At 46.3% G+C, this 20351-nt stretch overlaps 12 non-coding genes across 12 annotated transcripts; 5 read left to right on the top strand and 7 right to left on the bottom strand.

Moving 5' to 3' along the window:
* Positions 1-1578: 1578 nt before the first annotated feature.
* Positions 1579-1651, bottom strand: trnak-cuu (transfer RNA lysine (anticodon CUU)). The gene has a single exon. It is a non-coding gene; the product is annotated as a tRNA-Lys (tRNA).
* An 895-nt stretch (positions 1652-2546) lies between these two features.
* trnat-agu (transfer RNA threonine (anticodon AGU)) lies at positions 2547-2620 on the bottom strand. Its single transcript has one exon. It is a non-coding gene; the product is annotated as a tRNA-Thr (tRNA).
* A 1588-nt stretch (positions 2621-4208) lies between these two features.
* trnas-cga (transfer RNA serine (anticodon CGA)) lies at positions 4209-4290 on the bottom strand. Its single transcript has one exon. It is a non-coding gene; the product is annotated as a tRNA-Ser (tRNA).
* Positions 4291-5213: 923 nt separating this feature from the next.
* Positions 5214-5287, bottom strand: trnan-guu (transfer RNA asparagine (anticodon GUU)). The gene has a single exon. It is a non-coding gene; the product is annotated as a tRNA-Asn (tRNA).
* Positions 5288-5782: 495 nt separating this feature from the next.
* trnak-uuu (transfer RNA lysine (anticodon UUU)) lies at positions 5783-5855 on the top strand. Its single transcript has one exon. It is a non-coding gene; the product is annotated as a tRNA-Lys (tRNA).
* Positions 5856-8625: 2770 nt separating this feature from the next.
* On the top strand, positions 8626-8707 carry trnas-gcu (transfer RNA serine (anticodon GCU)). Its single transcript has one exon. It is a non-coding gene; the product is annotated as a tRNA-Ser (tRNA).
* Positions 8708-10698: 1991 nt separating this feature from the next.
* Positions 10699-10770, bottom strand: trnaq-cug (transfer RNA glutamine (anticodon CUG)). The gene has a single exon. It is a non-coding gene; the product is annotated as a tRNA-Gln (tRNA).
* A 1134-nt stretch (positions 10771-11904) lies between these two features.
* On the bottom strand, positions 11905-11977 carry trnav-cac (transfer RNA valine (anticodon CAC)). The gene has a single exon. It is a non-coding gene; the product is annotated as a tRNA-Val (tRNA).
* A 1673-nt stretch (positions 11978-13650) lies between these two features.
* trnac-gca (transfer RNA cysteine (anticodon GCA)) lies at positions 13651-13722 on the bottom strand. Its single transcript has one exon. It is a non-coding gene; the product is annotated as a tRNA-Cys (tRNA).
* Positions 13723-14902: 1180 nt separating this feature from the next.
* On the top strand, positions 14903-14984 carry trnal-cag (transfer RNA leucine (anticodon CAG)). The gene has a single exon. It is a non-coding gene; the product is annotated as a tRNA-Leu (tRNA).
* An 882-nt stretch (positions 14985-15866) lies between these two features.
* Positions 15867-15939, top strand: trnav-aac (transfer RNA valine (anticodon AAC)). The gene has a single exon. It is a non-coding gene; the product is annotated as a tRNA-Val (tRNA).
* A 2011-nt stretch (positions 15940-17950) lies between these two features.
* On the top strand, positions 17951-18023 carry trnav-aac (transfer RNA valine (anticodon AAC)). Its single transcript has one exon. It is a non-coding gene; the product is annotated as a tRNA-Val (tRNA).
* The last annotated feature ends 2328 nt before the right edge of the window (positions 18024-20351 follow it).

The following is a 20351-nucleotide window of genomic DNA, read 5'->3' on the forward strand; positions in this document are numbered from 1 at the left end:
CATTTTCCTGGTCAGCTCCATTATCCACGACTGGAATGATTTGGCAGCAAAAGACTGTCAGATTGTACAAGACACCTGAACACCTTGAGAAGAAGATTAAGAGAGGTTTTGTTCTAATGAGAAGGGTTTGTTTAACCGGACTGGTTGTTGCAACCGCAACGTGACATACAAAAGAGGAACTCCCCGTCGGGGAATCAAACCCCGGTCTTCCACGTGACAGGCGGAGATACTGTCCACTATACTAACAAGGACTGCTGCTGAGTTGATGTGGTGTCGATTGGCCAAAGGGGAATTCAGAACAGGCTCGTGGCCCATGACCGTTTTCATGGTAGCTGGAGACTTTAACCACTGAAATCCATCCCGCTTATCCTCATCAACGGACTGTATTCCCCACCCGTTACCATCATGGGGACATTTCAACCCAAGATGGGAACACACTGGACCAGGGACACAGCAACATAGTAGGTGGCACAGACACAGCTTCACATTGCCCCCACTTTTAGACCCGACTGAAAAAGGACTCTCTTGCTTGGTGCTAACATGATGACCATTAGCATGTTAGCATTTAAGCTAATTTACTCATGTCTCAAGGCAAATAGACACATGACATGATGTGGGGACACTATGGGACTGCCTTAAGGCTTTTGGACCTTGAGGCTGTCTTGCTAGATTTTTTTTTTTTTTTTACCCTGGACACAGTCTCTTTGAGAGGAGGCTGCGGTCCATCAGGACCAAAACCTCACGCCACAAGAACAGTTTCTTCCTGTCTGCTGTCAGCCTCATCAACAAGGCCCGGAACCCCCCCCCCCCCCCCCCCGACACTGTTCACACCCCACCTCTGCCTCACCCTGCCACTTTGACACTCTATATGCGTTAAACTAACGCTAAGTTTGGACTCTTAGGAAAAACAATCACTTCCGGAATAACAAACAAAAAACAGACTGCGTACATATATTTACACTGCATTCTGTATATTTTGTATTTTCATTTTTTAATAGATGTGTCTGCACCTACTTCACCAAAACAAATCCCCAGTCGAGGTCAGCAGGCCCCGTCTCCACTGTAAACAGTGTGGACTGGGCACTGCTTCCCTTTTCGGAGGCGCCGGACGGTTTGCCAGAACCCCTTCGAGGCCGACCGAAAGTCGTGCTCCATGGCCTCACTGAATTCCTCCCACACCCGAGTTTTTGCCTGGACAACCGCCGAAGCCGCGAACCGCTTGGCCTGACAGTACCTGTCAGCTGCTTCCGGAGTCCCACAAGCCATCAATGCTGGATAGGACTCCTTCTTCAGCTTGACGGCGGCCCTGACTTCTGGTGTCCACTATCAGGTTCGGGGCCTGCCGCCACGACTGGCACCGACGGCCTTGCGGCCGCAGCTCTGGTCAGCCACCTCAGCAATGGAGGCACGGAATATGGCCCATTCGGACTCAATATCCCGGTCCTCCTCCGGGATGCAGGTGAGCTGCCAGAGGTGAGAGTTGAAGACTCGACGAATGGGAGACTCTGCCAGACATTCCCAGCACACCCTCACTACTCATTTGGGTCTACCAGGTCTGTGTCACCAAAAGAGCTGAACCGCCCAATGTGGGGCTCGAACCCACGACCCTGAGATTAAGAGTCTCATGCTCTCCCGACTGAGCTAACCGGGCCCTTTTCGGCCAAGATATCACTTTTTAATTTTTTTTTAAATTGATGTGAACTTCTTGATGTTTGATCAATTCAACAGCCAACCTAGTTTCTCAGGGAAAAAAGGAGCGAGAGGTTCAGTCATAGCTGAGAACTTTGGAAGTGTAGTCATCTTAACCCTCCCGTTATGTTCATTTGTCAGGAACAGCCATGATGTTCCCGGGTCAGTTTGCATGCTTATTTATCTGAAAGATGTCCAAAATCAAAAAAAAATCCCCACAAGCATTGTTAGTTATTCACTACTAACTCGATTACTAACTATTCTATCAATGTTTAGTGCAATGGTGTAACTTACCTCTCACAGGTAATGGTTTAATTAATTTTAATTGATTAATTAATTTAATTAATCAGAGGCATCATGATTAACATCATTAATCAGTCTGCATCAAAACATTATCTGAAATCCTGTAGCAGGTTTCTGGCATTGATTCCTAATTCAGTTGCCATCCCTGGTAGATGGTAATGGTAATGGTAATCATGCCCGCGTGGCAGGCAAGTCTCTTTGCTTGTCTGATGTCTGTGTCGCATCCTGATTGGCTGGCAGCAAATGTCAACAACACGCGCGCGGCCCCCGCTTGGCAAGTGAGAATTCTACCACCGAACCACCAATGCCACGTGGGGACACACTGTAAGAGAAAAAAATTCAACTGTCAAGTGGATGAGCCTCTGCAAAGAGGCGCTGAATGGCAACACATCACAATGTCATACTCTTTGGATTCAAGCACCTTCTGGCGTAATGGGATCCACAACAATCACGTCAGCTGTGGATGCAACGTCAATTCGTTCTTGAAGGGCAAGTGACAAATAGAAGTACATGGTTCAGAAATCAGCTGCCAAAGTTTCACTGACCAAGCACCCAGGCACTGCTGGGATTTGAACCCAGGATCTCCTGTTTACTAGACAGGCACTTTGACCAGCTTAGCCACAGTGCCAGCAGTGTATCTGGCACCAACACAAAAACAGTTCGCCAATGGGGAAAAATGTTCATACAAGGGAGGGAGTCCAAAGTCCAACACATGTGTGAATTGAGAGTCCCTGGGTGGGATCGAACCACCAACCTCTCAGTTAACAGCCAAACGTGCTGAGCAATTGCGCGACAGAGACTACAACAGCATGACTGCAGTCAGGTTTCACTAAGTGCTGTCCACCTTAACTCTCGGGTGGTCCGGTCTGTTACGTTTCAGGTGTCATTCTGAATACTGCACTTTCGCAGGAAAAGAGCCTTTGTACTTTTTCAACATGAGCTCTAAAGAAAGGTATAAGCTGAGATATAATGCATTGGCCGGGAATCGGACCCGGGCCTCCCACTTGGCAAGCGAGAATTCTACCACTGCACAACCAATGTCACATTGGGAAACACTGTCGGAGAACAAATTAAATTGTCGAGTGGATGTGCCTCTGCAAAGTGGCGCTGAATGACAAAACATCACAACACACACAAGGGATGCCAGGGGAGGCCGAGTACTAACAGAGCTGAGCGAGAGAGCATAAGAAAAAAATGAGTGACCTTGTGGTGGTTTCCCGACAGCACCAAGGATATGGTGCACGTCTGATGCGTAATGCATGCCAGGTGATGTTCATCTAGCGAGCAGACATTCTTGTGGGGGACAAGCTCAACAGTAGGAATGTTAAGAGAACTGACCAGTCCGCTATCAATGAAGTTCTCGTCCGCCCCAGAGTCAATTAATGCTGTGGTAGGAGAAGCTTCCCCCGCCCAGGATATCGTACCTTCCACCTGAAGTCGGCCCACCAAAGCGGATGACGGTGCCAGTGCCAGCAGCTGGGGAATATCCCTGGTGGAGGAAGAGCGTTGGCGTGCTGGGCGAACTGGACAGCGGGAAATTGTGTAGGACTCCCACAGTACAGGCACAGCCACAGGCGTAGACGGTGACTCCTCTCCGCTGGCAAAAGGCGACTGGCTCCCAGTTGCATGGGGACGACACTCCCGATGTCGTCAGACGGCGCTCTGCTGCTGGAGCAGGGAGAGGAGTGGTGCCGGAAGAGCCCCAGGAGGTGGGATTTGGAGCCGACGTGTGGGTCGGAGAGGCTCCGCCCGATACACGTTTCGTAGCGCCTTGTCATTCCAGCAACTCTCTGCCACTATCCCGGTTAGCTCAGTTGGTCAGCGTGTGGTGCTAATAATGCCAAGGTTACGGGTTCAACCCCCCGTACTGGCCACTCTTCTTTATCTGCTCCAGGAACAACAAAACGGCGACAACCCACTGCCCCCCATATCCAACATCACACCACCCACCTGTGAAACACCCTCGACAAGGCCGCTGAAAGACCGGGGAGAGGTACAGAAAACAGCATGTCAAAGCAGAGTGGCAACAAACCTCTCGGCCACCGAGACTGCAAGAAGCAGATCAATGGGGACAGTGTCCTCATTATCCTCTACCCAAAATCCAGACCACCAGTGTAGAGAATGCGGACCGCGAAAGGACAACACCCCGGCCCTCATAACCAACAGTACTCCACCACAAGGTAAACAGCATGGCGGCAACAAATGCCCAACCAAAGCGTCACAGACTGGATTTGAACCTGAGCGGGGAAACCCCATTGGATTTCGAGTCCAACGCCTTCACCTCTCAGCCACTGTGACTGATGTCAAGGATCAGCTGGCAACATGTGCATGGGAGGAAGACACATGGTTTGTGTGAGGGGCTACACAAGTCTTTCCACTTCGAGTTAAAAGCCAGGCACCTCACATCGTTTCCATAAAGTACCAAGAGATTGTCCTGTTGCCCTTGTATTTTGTGGGCAAAAAGGAGGCATTTGCAAGTGGACCTGAGACCCTATCACTGGTCACCTGAACAGGGACTTGAATCCCGGACACTCAGATCAAAAGTCTAATGTTCAGGTGACTGGCTCAAACTTTGTCTTGTCTGACCACTCTTTTGTCCAGAAGATATTTGGCTGATGTGGTTTGTTTTCTTAAACCTGCAAATGTCCAAATACACAAGGGTATTGTCTTTGTAGGGAGCATTGCAGTACATGTGACATGTATACTACATATGACATCAGAAATGATGGGTATTTATTCAACAGAACAAGAACAACATTTCTTTTAAATAACAGCATAGGAGCTGCTGAAACACAGAGAAGGCACTGCTGGGATTTGAACCCAGGATCTCCTGTTTACTAGACATGTCTGTCAAAAAATCACAACAGTGTACAGTGTCTTCTCTTAAGGGCCCGTGCTTACCAGTTGATGGGGTTTGACTTGATTCCTTTTAACATAAAATCATTCCGTCATCTCTTAATCTATAATCCTGGCTGGCGCTTTTGCAAAAGCTAATATTTTCAAGCAGAGCTTCTGTGTTTCACGAGACCTGTGCAGAAACAAACAGAAACAATCTGTGACTTGATCAACCTAACTTCTGATCAAATGTGTTAGACCATGGAAGTTGGAATGTGCTTTTGAAAAGTCATTGACACAGAGTTTGCCAATTGGGAACCACACAAGTGCTGTGCAAGAGGGGAGCGCAAACACGAATGAACAGTGACACTGATGCATCCAGAGAAAGTCCCTGGGTGGGCTCGAACCACCAGCCTCCCGGTTAACAGCCGAACGCGCTGACCGATTGCGCCACAGAGACTCACACCCGCCCACCTTCTGTTCAGTTGAAGCCATACTAATGCATGCTATGCTTCCAGCATGCCCTTTGTTTTGGATGTGACTCGCACCTTCTGGCGTAACAATCGAGGCATTGCAAACCAGGACACCAGCTTTACTCTTTGATGAACGCAAAGTATTTTTGGGTACAATCCAGGGGTCTTGTGCTCTCACGGAAATGGCTCTGTCCTTTTTCAACATGAGTTGAGACGAAATGTATTAAAATGGACAGACTGCATTGGTCACTCAATCAGAATTTCTCAGTTTGCCAATTTCAGACTGCGTGACAAAGAATCAAGTCAAACTCCATCGACAGGATGGACAGGGGACAACAAAGCAGGGAAGATAAGGGATAGGGAGGAGAGGGGAAAGATGCGACCGCCTTTGTTGAGAGCCAGAGAAGAAGCTCTCATCTCTGCAAGGTCAAGTACAGTATGCCAGAAGATTTTACCTTGTGAGTTGTCCTCAGTCAACAAAGGCCTGGATAGCTCAGTTGGTAGAGCATCAGACTTTTAATCTGAGGGTTCAGGGTTCAAGTCCCTGTTCTGGCGGTGAAGGTAGGCCCCTTCCCTGAAATGTTAAACCTACTTGCTTTATCCTCCTTCTGTGGTCAAGTACAGTATGCCAGAAGATTTCTGCTCCTTCATCCTCAACACCGAGAAGTCCAAGGAGATGACCGTGCACACAAGGATTAACTTGTTTAAGTAAACCTTTTCCACCTAGCACCTTTGCGATCTTCCAGGACTGTGGGTAAACACCATTCTCAATAATCGGCTCCTGAATCAACTTTGCTGTCGCCCTCAGTAACCTACCAACCAAATTATAAATACCACATGGCTCATCGCTTTTAATTGAATGCAACAGTTTTACTACCTCATCTACACTTACCCTCTTAAATTGAAAACTAGGCAGTTTATCCTACATTGTTTTGTTCTTTATAATAGAATCTGACAGTCTACCATCAACATCTATCATCTGATCTCTAATCAAATTTACTTTATTGATAAAATATTGAGAAATATTTGCCAATTTGGACAATTGTCAATCTGCCCCCACTTTGGACACATCGTCGTGATTCATTGTTTGGCAACTGCTTTGTGACTTCGCCTGTCCCCTTAAAAGCACCTTCCTTCAGGTTTCCATAGTGTCGTTTGTCACGTTTGCCGAACACGCAAAAGGTCCCTAGTTAATTTCACAGCCGACCAAGTTAGGAATTGTGGTCATAAAAGAAGGGGGTTTGTTTTTTGTATTTGGAATACAATGTTTTCTGCATTTTGAACAATATTCCACAGGAAAGACAGGAAAGATATTTCAGATGTATCAACAAAAGAGTTGAACCGCCCAATGTGGGGCTCGAACCCAGGACCCTCAGAGTAACAGTCTCATGCGCTACCGACTGAGCAAAACGGGCCTTTTTCTGCTGTAGATATAATTTTTTGTTTTTCTTTTTTATCGATGTGGCCACCTTGATGTTTGATCAATTCCACAGACAACCTTGTTTCTCAGGGAACAGAAGGAACGAGACTTTCAGTCATCAGTAGTTCTACAAACTCCGACTCAGGCCACATCTTTGTACCCGACATTTCCAATTTATGATCACTCTGCAACTGCCTCTGAACAGACACCCATGTCCACCCTCTCTTGGGGAACATTTGATTCGACTCAATTAAATGACACACTCAAACCAAAAGACCATAGTTGGAATCCTCCCAACCCCGTTGTCACATCATGTCCCCACCCGAGGTTATCAAACTCGCTCCCAAGGAAATGTTGGAACTTGGGAAAGCATGAAGAATGGCAAGAAGTAGGATTAAGAATCCGGCTTCTTGCCAAAAGCCTACCCTATGGTAGAAGATAAGATATGCCTTTATTCGTCCCTCAGTGGGGAAATTTGCAAGGTCCCGCAAGTTCCGCAACAGCAGGGGGAGTACCTCAGTATGTTTACAGACCATGGACTTCTCCTAAATTTAGATACATAGCCTTATCCATGCCAAAACCACACAACAACCTTGACCAAATCCTGACTGACATAACTGACTTGGTACATAATCACAGTCTCAACGGAACTGAATTAGCCCAACTGTTGACATTGACCACAGGCTCCAAGTACTGGTGCTTTTTGTACGGCCATTTAGCCAATTTGGCCAAAGGGGAATTCAGAACACCCTCGTGGCCCATTACCATTTTTATGGTACCTGGCGACTTCAACCCGTGAACTCCACTGTACCGCTTATCCTCATCAACGGACTGTATTTCCCACCCTTTACCAGCATGGGGACATTCCAACCCAAGATGAGAACACACTGGACCAGGTACACAGCAACATAGTACGTGGCACAGACACAGCTTCACCCTACCCCCACTTTTAGCCCAGACTGAAAAAGCAGAAAAAACCTTTTGCAGCTGAAATTGCTCAGTTGGGAGCGCGTTGGATTGAATCTCTAAAGGTCTCTGGTTCAATCCCAGTTTTCAGCACAATTGCTGTTTACATCGTGAGTTGGCAAATAGTTTGTTCTCTTGATTTCATCAACGTCGATCACGACAACACAGCCAATTACATATTAAGACCAGACAAGTGCAGTTGGGAGGTGACATACAGAATCCTGATGCATATCATGTTACAATCAGACACAAACAGGATATAGGACCCAACCTTGAGTTCGCGCAAATGTTCACAGCATTAGGTCTGCAAAGTGTTCAGCTGATGCACATTTACTGGAGAGGAAAATGGGCTTTTGTCATGGTAGCCATGCCGACACAAGCTAAAATGTTTCTCCCACATGAAATTCAAGCTTTGCTCGCAGACGAAAAAGAACCAGCTGGAATGAGCAATCTGCACCTCCAAGTCTGAGTTGATGGTTCTTGCCCAGAAAAGCATAGCTCACCGCCGTAATCGTATCGTGGTTCCTACTCTGTGTTGTGGCCGCAGCAACCCCGGCCGATTCAGGGTCATGGCAGGTTGCTTTTGTAATTGTATTGTCTGAAAAGACAAGATTGTCTGTCCACTTGAAGTGTGGTGATGTAAAAATACACTAGTTTTGACCACACCTGTATTTTTAGTAAACATTATTAGCATGCAATGAATCAAAGCATAAGCTACGATGTCGGAGATCAAGAACGCTTTTGTTGGGGAAAAAAAGCCAGAACATATCATTTCGACAATACGGGTATCAAACCCGCTATTTCTTGCATGTAGAGCAAGAGCTCTAGCCTTTGAGTTAAATCCCCCCGCTGCACAAGAAGGCTGCCACAATTTCTGCAACACCAAAACACTAATTAAGATGTGTCATTTTAAGTCCACAAGACCATGCCCACAGAGGAGATGAGGTGACCGAGAGGTTAAGGTGATGGACTGCTAATCCATTGAGTTCTGCACGCATGGGTTCGAATCCCGTCCTCATCGGACTATACTAATGCACCAGTTTTGACACCACCTGTGTTTTTAGGAAACATCATTAGAATGCAATTAATCCAAGTATCCAGTACGATGTGGGAGATTGAGAATGCTTTTTTGGCAACAAAAAGGCATAATATACCATTTGGAGAATGCAGGCATCGATTCCACTTCATCTCACATGCGAAGTGAGCGCTCTAGCATTTGTGGTCAGACAAGAATGGGATTTGTTTTTGTGTACTTCGAATGAAATGTTTTCCGCATGTTGCAGAATTTTCCACAGGAAAGAAATTTTTAAGATGTATCACCAAAAGAGCTGAACCACCCTGAGATTAAGAGTCTCATGCTCTCCCGACTGAGCTAACCGGGCCTTTTTCGGCCAAGATATCACTTTTTAATTTTCTTTTTAATTGATGTGGACTTCTTGATGTTTGATCAATTCCACAGCCAACCGAGTTTCTCAGGGAACAAAGGAGCGAGAGGTTCAGTCATAGCTGAGAATTTTGGAAGTGTAGTCATCTTAACCCTCCCGTTATGTTCATTTGTCATTTGTCATTTGTCATTCGATCAATGCCCGCATTCTCAATAAACTCCTTTGTTTTTTTGATGAAATGTTCCCAAGTAGCGAATACTAATCCGGGCCCCAATCCCGATATCTAGGCCAAATACAGCCATAGGTATCACCCTAAACCCAGTCCTAACCTAAACCCAGTCCGAACTGCATTCTCCCTTCTAGCACCTTGTCTTGTCTTGTTGTGGTATCAATGCCCACAGTCTGCAAGGAGTTCTTTGCCTTTTGTAGAAGAGATGTTGGGATTGGATCACCCCTTAGCATCCGACAAATACCCCAAACCAGGGGAATTACCTCAAATGGTAAAGTGCTTGCTTAGCATGCGAGAAGTAGCAGAGTCGATACCCGCATTCTCCAAGGAATCCTTTGTATTTTGTAAAAGAGATGTTGGGATCGGAAATGAGTCCAGGATCTATCCCTCAGCGTGAGACAAATACCCCAAACCTAATCCTGGCCACGTTCTCTAGATTAGTCTCTTATCATGGAATAGTGAAGAAACCCAGTACGTGATTTATTGTTCTCAAGTAGCGCATCAAGGTGACCCCAACCATTCCACCCAGGCCGAAGACAAATCCTACCTCCAGTCAAAACCTATCCAAATGTCAATTTCCTGAACGGAAATCGAACCCGGACCACAGAGGTGAGAGCAGCAAATCCTAGCCACTCGACCATCAGGGACTGCTTTTGGTCTGCACTCAGAAAGGCAGAGACTGTGTCGCTTCTCTTTGGCCTTCTCGGTGTTGAGGATGAGGAAGCAGAAGTCTTCTGGCATTTTGGACTTGACCACAGGAGGAGGATAAAAGAGACTGGTTTCACATTTAATACTTCTCCTCACCGCCTGAACAGGGACTTGAACCCTGGACCCTCAGATTAAGGACAACTCAACGAAGACAAAATCTTCTAGCATACTGTACTTGTCCTTGCAGAGATGAAGAGGCCCCGGTCCCGAAATGTCCACCCCCAAGATGGACTGAGGTCTTAAACTACCCACATGGAAATTCCAAATATCTTCTGGACAAAAAGAGTTTGTCGTCAGACAAGACTAAGGTTGAGCCAGTCACCTGAACATGAAACTTTTGATCTGAGTGTCCGGGATTCAAGTCCCTGTTCAGGTGACCAGGTCTGAGGTCCACTTGCAAACGCCTCCTTTTTGCCCTCAAACTACGAAGGCAACAGGACAATCCCTTGGTACTCTATGGAAACTACATGAGGAGCCTGGCTTTTAACTGTAACTGGAAAGGCTTGTGGCCCCGCACACAAACCAAGTAACTTCTGATCAGCTGATCCTTAACATCAGCTGTTACAGACATTGGCGTCGTTTGGGGACCTCATCCTGATCCACGGTTACCACTGATTTGTAGAGTAAATCAATATACTCTTACTGTTAAAGGAAGAAACAGTCCAAACACTCAATTGCTGCAGGGCAAGTAGGTTCCACCAAGACTTGAACTTGGACCACTGGATTCAGAGTCCAGAGTGCTAACCATTACACCATGGAACCCTTTGTTTTGGATGTGACTGGCACCTTCTGGCGTAACAATGGTGGCTTTGCAAACCAGGACAACAACTTTACTCTTTGATGAGCGCTAAGTATTTTCGGGTACAATGCAGGAGTCTTGAGCTCTCACGGAAATGGCTGTCCTTTTCCAACAGGAGTTGAGATGAAACGTATTCAAATAGACACTCAAATGATCACTCAATCAGAATTACTCCGTTTGCCAATTTCAGACTGCGTGACAAAGACTCAAGTCCAACTCCATTGACAGGGAAGCGGAAGTCCTTCAGACAAGACGGTATTGCCATTCTTTCCTGGCAGACATAACATAAGAAACAGCTTGTCCTTCGAGCCGGACTTGAACCAGCGACCTAAGGATGTTGTTTTGGGGCAAATGAGTACAGCCAAGCGTTTGACGGCGTCTTCACTGTGTACTGCTTTCCTTTCCTGAGATGCCGGATGGTGGTCCAGAATCTCTTCGAAGCCGCCCGGAAGTCCTTCTCCATGGCTTCTCCAAACTCCTCCCATGTCAGAGTTTTTGGCTCAGCGAATGCCAAAGCCGCGGACCACTTGGCCTGTTGGTTCCTGTCAGCTGAAGTCCCATGAGCTAAAAAGGCCCAATAGAACTCCTTCAGCTTGACGGCATCCCTCACCAACGGGTTCTAGGATTACCGCCACGATAGGCCCTGACCACCTTAGGGCCACAGCCGCCTCGACAATGGAGGCACAGAACATCCCTTCCTGCCTCTGGATCTTGCAGGTCACTGGGAAGATATTCGGCTCGAAGGACCATTTGGTCCTGAATGTGAAACTTTTGATCTGAGTGTCCCGGATTCAAGTCCCTGTTCAGGTGACCAGGTCTGAGGTCCTCTTGCAAATGCCTCCTTTTGCCCTCGAAATACAAGGACAACAGGACAATACCTTGGTACTTTATAGAAACTACATGAGGAGCCGGGCTTTTAACTGGAACTGGAAAGACTTGCGGCCCGCACTGTCAGAAGTGGGATTTGAACCCACACCTCATTAGAGACTGCAACCTGAATGCAGCGCCTTCAGCATCCTGACCCCCCAGGTTTACACATATCCTTGTTCCCATTTATCACCTTGATTTTTTTTGTAACAAAAGGACTTGAAAGGCCATGTTTCCACCCAGTTTCGAACTGGGGACCTTTTGCGTGTGAGGCAAACGTGATAACCACTACACTATGGAAACCCGAAGAAAGGGGCTCTTAAGGGGTCTGGCGAAGTCACAAAGCAGTTGCCAAACAATGAAACATGACCATGTGTCCAAAGTGGGGGCAGATTGACAATTGTCCAAATTGACAAAGATTTCTCCTTTGTACGGAAAAATGTCCCAGAAATAATGGGCTTTTCTTCAACAAAACAAGACAATCGCGGCTTGAAGGTTTAAAAACGAGCTGTGAAAGAAACACCTTAGCCACCCTCGGGCTCACCTTGATGACTCAGTGGACTCAACTTGTGCCCTTGGAGTCAATGGTTTGGCTTGTAACCTCCTCTAACCTTGTCTGGGTGCATATACGTAAGTACTAGCATAGAAGTGTTTCAAATGTACTTCTTCCCTGAGATAATATTTCTCCTCTCTTGTAGAGAAGTATTGGATGACAATTTTAGCTAATTGCTTATTTTTAGCATTATGCATTATTTTAGCTGTTTGAAGATGAACTATATCAGCAAGTTGAAGTATTTGTGATTTTACAAATAGGATTTGTCTTGGTCCTCGGTCGAACGGTTGGGGTCATCTTTAAGCGCTATCTGCGAACTGCTGTCATCCTGAAACGACTGATGACAGAAAAACGAATAAAACATGTCCATAAATGATAGACTTGAGTTTCTGGTAAGTACTACACAACAAGATAAGGTGCTCGACTGGAGAAGGCAATTAGGACTGGGTTTAGGGTTAGACCTAAGGCTTTTTTTTGGCATAGAAATCGGGACTTGGGATCAGTGGTAACGCAGTTTTAAACAGTGGGCTTTATGCGTGTGAGGCAAACGGGATAACCACTAATCTATGGAAACCCGGAGTGGAGGAGGGGGGGTTATAAGAGTACTGGCGAAACTCAGAAAGCAGTGGCCAAACAATGAAACATGATGATGTGTCCAAAGTGGGGGCAGATTGACAATTGTCCAAACGGACCAAGATCTCTCCTTTGTAGGGAGAATTGTAGTTCACATAAGATGTTCCAGAAATAATGGGCTTTTCTTCAACAAAATGTTTTTGAATCAGAAGTCTTGTTGTGTTGAAGAAATTCCCATCCTTTCTAATGTCATGTTTAGTACACATGTGACATGTACTACAATGCTCCCTACAAAGGCAAAACCCTTGTGATTTTGGACATTTGGGCTAACAAAACAGACCACATTAGCAGGACAAAAGAGGTTGTCTTGACATTTCAATGAAATTGTCTATGTGTTGGGGAAGAGATCCGACCCCCACTGGAGGAGTGCAAGGTACATCTTGTTCTTGGCATCTAACATGACAGTTTACCAGTTGATCTACGTTGGATGCTCCACTGGTCCGCCACAGTGATGTGCTGAACCCAAAGGCAGAGCTCTGGTCAGATGGTCCTGAGCTTTGAGTCAGCACGGAAAGGATAAGATCGTGGGTAAAAGCAGCTGAAATGACTTTGTTTTGCTTTGTTTTGTGGTGTGGCTGGACTTTCTGTTAGACATGGGGGGGGGGGGCTGTGTCACCCGCGAGGAAATTGGACAAAAGCCACTGCAGAAATTTCATGTCAGTATGAAGAATGTAGAAAGGAGCCATGCAAAAAGGGAAACGATCTCGAGTTATATTACACCGAAGTTGTTGCTATTATAAGCCATGCATTCATGTACTCTTAGACTATTCTTAAAACAAAGGAGTGCATCAGGGGGCATCCGGATTTGAACCGGAGACTTCTTGAGCTGCAGTCAAATGCTCTACCACTGAGCTGTACCCCCTCAAACACACCAAACATAGTTACACGACAGTTCTGCATATGCACTAAACCAGCACACAACCTCATGGTGAATGGGAGAATTGAACCAACAAAGGTTGACTTCTTGATGGGTCATTGAGGTCCAAAAGGTGTACTTAAACAAGTTATTCCTTGTGCGCTAGTTTCAGCTCCACATTGGGCGGTTCAGCACTTTTGGTGATACATCGTCAAGATTTCTTTCCTGTGGAAAATTGTGCAACAACCAGTGCCCCCTGAGCAAAAGGAGCCTTAATCTGGTGCTTTAGACCACTCATCCACACAACCTAAAACGGTGCCCTGATCAGGAAAAAACTGTGACCTTGTGAGGTTCGCTGACAATGGAGGACACTGAAAAGGAGCCACACAAAGCAGGGCACCTGCACTGTTTACGTGTCCGTTGACCAGGTTGCAGATGGATTGTCTTTGTCCTTTTGAAAATCCACATTTTAACGCCCCCATTATTGAAAGACGTAACGACCATCAGGAGGAGTGAGGTTTTTTGTGAGGACCTTTAGAACTTCAGTCCAATGCTCTCCCAAGTGGCCTATTTTAGCTGTGATGGTGGGTTCTGCTTTTTCAGTCGGGTAAGTATCTGTGCCATGTAGTGCCGTCTTCGCCGACATGGCCTCGGTACCGTGGACGACGAGTTCGCCTTCCGGTGGGAGGTTGACCATCTGGCGATGGAGGTTGATCATCTATCTCCAGCCAAATGTAAATTTCCTTGACCGGGAATCGAACCCAGGTGAAAGCACCGAATCTTATCCACTAGGCCACCAGGGACTGCTTTAGGTCTGCACTCAGAAAGGCAGAGACTGTGTCGCTGTGACGTAGTCCAGCAAAGGAACCAAAATAATTATAAGACTGGACCTTCTCTGCCAACGCTGCAACAGCAGGAGAATTAGCTCAAATGGTAGAGCGCTCACTTCGCATGTGAGAGGAAGCGGGATCAATGCCCGCGTTCTCCAAAATCTCTTTTGTTTTATGTGATTAAATGTTCCCAACTACCAAACTCTAACCCGGGCCCCAATCCCGATATCTAGGCCAAATACAGCCATAGGTATCAACTTGTCTTGTCTTGTTGTGGGATCAATGCCCGCAGTCTTCTAGGAGTTTTTTGCCTTTTGTAAAAGAGATGTTAGGATCGGAAATGAGTCCAGGGTCGGGTCAGGATGGCCGAGCGGTCGAAGGCGCTGCATTCAGGTTGCAGTCTCTAATGAGGCGTGGGTTCAAATCCCACTTCTGACAGTGCAGGGACACAAGGCTTTCCAGTTCCAGTTAAAAGCCCGGCTCCTCATGTATTTTCCATAAATTACCAAGGTGTTGTCCTGTTGTCCAAAATGAGGAGTTTGCAAGTGGACCTCAGACCTTGTCACCTGAACAGGGACTTGAATCCCGGACACTCAGATCAAAAGTTTCATGTTCGGGACCAAATGGTCCTTTGAGCTGAATATCTTCCCAGTGACCTGCAAGATCCAGAAGGAGGCAGGGATCTTCTGTAGCTCTTATCCTCATCAACGGACTGTATTCCCCACCCGTTACCGGCATGGGGACATTCCAACCCAAGATGAGAACACACTGGACCATGTACACAGCAACATACGTGGCACAGACACAGCTTCACCCTGCCCCCACTTTTACCCACGACTGAAAAAGCAGAACACCACCTTAGAAGCTGAAATACTCACTTAGGAGAACGTTAGACTGAAGTTCTAAAGGCCCCTGGTTCAAGCCCGGTTTTCAGAACAATCCCTGTTTATGTTGTGACTTGGCAAATAGTTTGAAAAGGCTTATTGGCTGGCTGAAAGGACCTTAACTTCATTCAACATCCAGCCATCCAGACAAGGTTAGAGGAGGTTACAAACCATTGACTCCAAGGGCACAAGTTGAGTCTGAGATATCAAAGTGACCCCGAGGGTGGCTAAGGTGTTTCTTTCAAGCCGCGATTGTGATGTCTTGTTTTGTTGAAGAAAAGCCCATTATGTCTGGAAAAATTATCCCTACAAAGGAGAAATCTTTGTCCATTTGCACAATTGTCAATTTGCCCCCACTTTGGACACATCGTCGTGTTCCATTGTTAGGCAACTGCTTTGTGACTTCACCAGTCCCCTTAAAAGACCCTTCCTTCAGGTTTCCATAGTGTAGTGGTTATCACGTTTGCCTAACACGCAAAAGGTCCCCAGTTCGAAACTGGGTGGAAACATGGCCATTCAAGTCCTTCATTTACCAAAAAAAAAGTCAAGGTGACAAATAGGAACAAGGACATGTGCTTGATCTCTGAAGGGACTTGAACACTCAGATTTAAAGTCTGATGCCCTACAAAGTGAGCACCCAGGCCTTTGGTCAAAAGATTTGTTTTTATGTATTTGGAATGAAATGTTTTCTGCATGTTGAACACTTTTCAACTGGTTTGCAAAGCCTCCATTGTTACGCCAGAAGGTGCCAGTCACATCCAAAACAAAGGGTTCCATGGTGTAATGGTTAGCACTCTGGACTCTGAATCCAGTTTAGGGTGATACCTACGGCTGTATTTGGCCTAGATATCGGGATTGGGGCCCGGATTAGTATTCGCTACTTGGGAACATTTCATCAAAAAACAAAGAAGTTTATGGAGAATGCGGGCATTGATCCCGCTACCTCTCACATGCTAAGCGAGCGCTCTACCATTTGAGCTAATTCCCCTGCTGCTGCAGTGTTGGCAGAGAAGGTCCAGTCTCATAACTATTTTCCTTTGCTGGAGTACGTCAAAGCGACACAGTCTCTGCCTTTCAGAGTGCAGCCATGATGCAGTCCCTGGTTGTCTAGTGGCTGGGACTTGGTGCTCTCACCACCGCGGCCGTTGTTTGATTCCCGGTCAGGGAACTGACATTTGGTTAGGTTTTGACTGGAGATAGGATTTGTCTTGGTCCTCGGTCGAACGGTTCGGGTCATCTTTAAGCGCTGTCTGTGAACTGCTGTCACTGCACATAAAAACAAGTCCGCCAATTGAATCCCGGTCTACCTGGTCAACGGACACGTAAACAGTGCAGGTACCCTCCTTTGTGCGGCTCCATTTCAGTGTCCTCCGTTGTCAGCGAACCTCACAAGGTCACAGTTTTTTCCTGATCAGGGCACCGCTTTGGATTGTGTGGATGAGTGGTCTAAAGCTCCAGATTAAGGCTCCTTTCGCTCAGGAGCCACTGGTTGAAATCCCACAGCTGTCATTTTCCTGGTCAGGTCCATTATCCACGACTGGAATGATTTGGTAGCAAAGCACTGTCAGATTGTACAACACAGCTGAGCACTTGGAAAGAAGATGAATAAGAGGTCTTGTTCTCCCGGACTGGTTGTTGCAACCGCAACCCTGCTCAAGGTTCAACGTGACATACAAAACAGGAACTCACCGTCTGGGAATCGAACCGCGCAAGCTTCCATGTGACAGGCGGAGATACTGTCCACTATACTAACAAGGACTGCTGCTGAGTCAATGTAGTGTCGATTGGCCAAAGCGGAATTCAGAACAGGCTTGTGGCCCATGACCGTTTTTATGGTAGCTGAAGACTTCAACCAGTGAAATCCTTCCCATTTTCTGTAGCTCTTATCCTCATCAACGGACTGTATTCCCCACCCGTCACCGGCATGGGGACATTCCAACCCAAGATGAGAACACACTGGACCAGGTACACAGCAACATACATGGCACAGACACAGCTTCACCCTGACCCCACTTTTACCCACGACTGAAAAAGCAGAACACCACCTCAGAAGCTGAAATACTCACTTAGGAGAAAGTTAGACTGAAGTTCTAAAGGTCCCTGGTTCAAGCCCGGTTTTCAGAACAATCCCTGTTTATGTTGTGACTTGGCAAATAGTTTGAAAAGGTTTATTGGCTGGCTGAAAGGACCTTAACTTCATTCTTCAAAAGGCCAGACATCCAGCCATCCAGACAAGGTTAGAGGAGGTTACAAACCATTGACTCCAAGGGCACAAGTAGAGTCCGAGATATCAAAGTGACCCCGAGGGTGGCTAAGGTGTTTCTGTCAAGCCGTGATTGTGATGTCTTGTTTTGTTGAAGAAAAGCCCATTATTTCTGGAAAAATTATCCCTACAAAGGAGAAATATTTGTCCATTTGCACAATTGTCAATCTGCCCCTACTTTGGACACATCGTCGTGTTTCATTGTTTGGCAACTGCTTTGTGACTTCACCAGTCCCCTTAAAAGCCCCCTCCGTCAGGTTTCCATAGTGTAGTGGTTATCACGTTTGCCTAACACGCAAAAGGTCCCCAGTTCGAAACTGGGTGGAAACATGGCCATTCAAGTCCTTCATTTACAAAAAAGTTAAGGTGTCAAATAGGAACAAGGACATGTGCTTGATCTCTGAAGGGACTTTAACTCTTGACACTCAGATTTAAAGTCTGATGCCCTACGAAGTGAGCCCCCAGGCCTTTGGTCAAAAGACTTGTTTTTGTGTATTTGGAATGAAATGTTTTCTGCATGTTGAACAGTTTTCAACAGGAAAGATATCTTTCAGATGTATCAATAAAACTGCTGAACCGCCCAACATGGGGCTTGAACCCACGACCATGAGATTAAAAAGGCCAGACATCCAGCCATCCAGACAAGGTTAGAGGAGGTTACAAGCCTATTTACAAACCATTGACTCCAAGGGCACAAGTTGAGTCCACTGAGATATCAAAGTGACCCCGAGGGTGGCTAAGGTGTTTCTTTCAAGCCGCAATTATGATGTCTTGTTTTGTTGAAGAAAAGCCCATTATTTCTGGAACAATTTTCCCTACAAAGGAGAAATCTTTGTCCATTTGCACAATTGTCAATTTGCCCCCACTTTGGACACATCGTCGTGTTTCATTGTTTGGCAACTGCTTTTTGACTTCACCTGTCCCCTTAAAAGCCCCTTCCTTCAGGTTTCCATTTCCATTTCCTTCAGGTGTCCATTTGGACAATTGTCAATCTGTCAGGTTCAAACTCCTGTGACACTTGTAAAAACACTTAAATACAGAAATACAGACAACAGAGACAGAGACAAACAACAATATTCAAAGTTGCTCGCAGCGAGGAGAGTGAAACAACATACCCAGTGACATGCCGCTCCACTCTGAGTATGCAGTTCACACTCCTCTCTTTTTATTCTCTTTTGGGGGTCCCTACTACATGGTCGTGCAACTCTAAGGGGGGGTCGAGAAGGCAGTTGCACGAGCTGTATTTGTTTGTCTATGTGTGTGTGTGTATGTGAGAGCAATTACTTTTAATGTTTTATGAGTTCTTTATCTTGACACATTCTTGCAGGATTAACATGAGCATCTGCAGAGTCGCTGTTGGTGCGTCCAGGCACCTCCAGGACCTGGGGGTCACTGGGGGGTCTCTGATCAGGGTCACAGGAACATTCCTTTTTCAGCACATTCAAACACTTTCTATTGTCTAAGCAAATGGATATAAGGGTGATAACTAACAAAATAATACCTGCATCTACATTTTATTCTAACATTTCCCTCCTGTTTATCACGCTTTTATCTGTTTGCAGTCGCTCTTCGGGTCTCCTCTCGGTTGTTTCCTCGCAGGTCATCTTTGTCAGAAAATGTGCTTACATTTAAACGGAAGTGTTCTCATCATCTGAGTCAAACTACAAGTCAGAAACAAGTCAGGAGCATATCTATAATGACTGTCCTAGTCATCATCACTGTCATCGCTGCCACCTGCCACCAGTAGGGGGTTACATTTCATTTACCTTGTTGTCATTGGTGTCATGGTTAAATAGAGAGTCTATGTGATTCTAATCTTCAAGATAGGGATACAACATCCACATAAGGCACACAAAAGAAGGGCAACAGCGAGTGCAATAAGCACGGACATCACATAAGGAGACCATTGTCCCCAAAATGCTCTCCACCAGTCACCAAACACCTCAGTGTTAACACCAGTGTTCTTCATCTTGGTGTTTAGCGCCTTTAAACCAGAGATCGCACGCATCAGCATTCCTGTGGAATCTGTATTGTTGGGGATGGACATGCAACATTGGTCGCCGAACATGGCGCACACTCCTTGCTGATGTGCCAGCAGTCCATCCAAGGTGATGCGATTCTGGAAGGCCATGAGTGAATTGGCATGGAGTTTTTCTCCAATTGCTGTGAGTGCGGCCTCGATGTAGTTCCCAAGCTTTTGTATGTCATAGTGGAGGTAGTTAATCCTATCCACATTCTTGCTAACTTATCCATGGGATAAAACTTTCCTCCAAGCCTGATGCAATCTGATTTACTAGTTTGTATTCTGGTCGTACCCCTCGTGGCACGCCGATGGCATCGATGTAAGACATCAACACCACATGTCTGCTCTCGAGTACTGCTTGTGTGTGTGCGTGTTCGTGTGTGTGTGTGTGCATGCGTTTGTGTGTGCATCAGATGAGTCAGAGTAGGCATGATCCCATCACACCCCACCTCCTTGCTTCCTTCCACCTTGCTTGTTAAGAAAGTCCTCCATCAAGTCTTTGGTCCAAAGTCTCCTTTGCTGCACATGCCAGGGTCATATTGCTGTTCCAGTCTCTCCTCTAGATGTCCTCCTTGCAGGTGGCCATTTCTGGTGCTTGCTTGTCCTTGTTCTGAGTCGGCCACATTCCACTTTAG

This window comes from Doryrhamphus excisus, linkage group LG6 (assembly GCF_037039965.1).
Source record: "Doryrhamphus excisus strain RoL-2023G ecotype Guam linkage group LG6, RoL_Dexc_Guam_v1.1, whole genome shotgun sequence".
Taxonomy (NCBI): Eukaryota; Metazoa; Chordata; class Actinopteri; order Syngnathiformes; family Syngnathidae; genus Doryrhamphus; species Doryrhamphus excisus.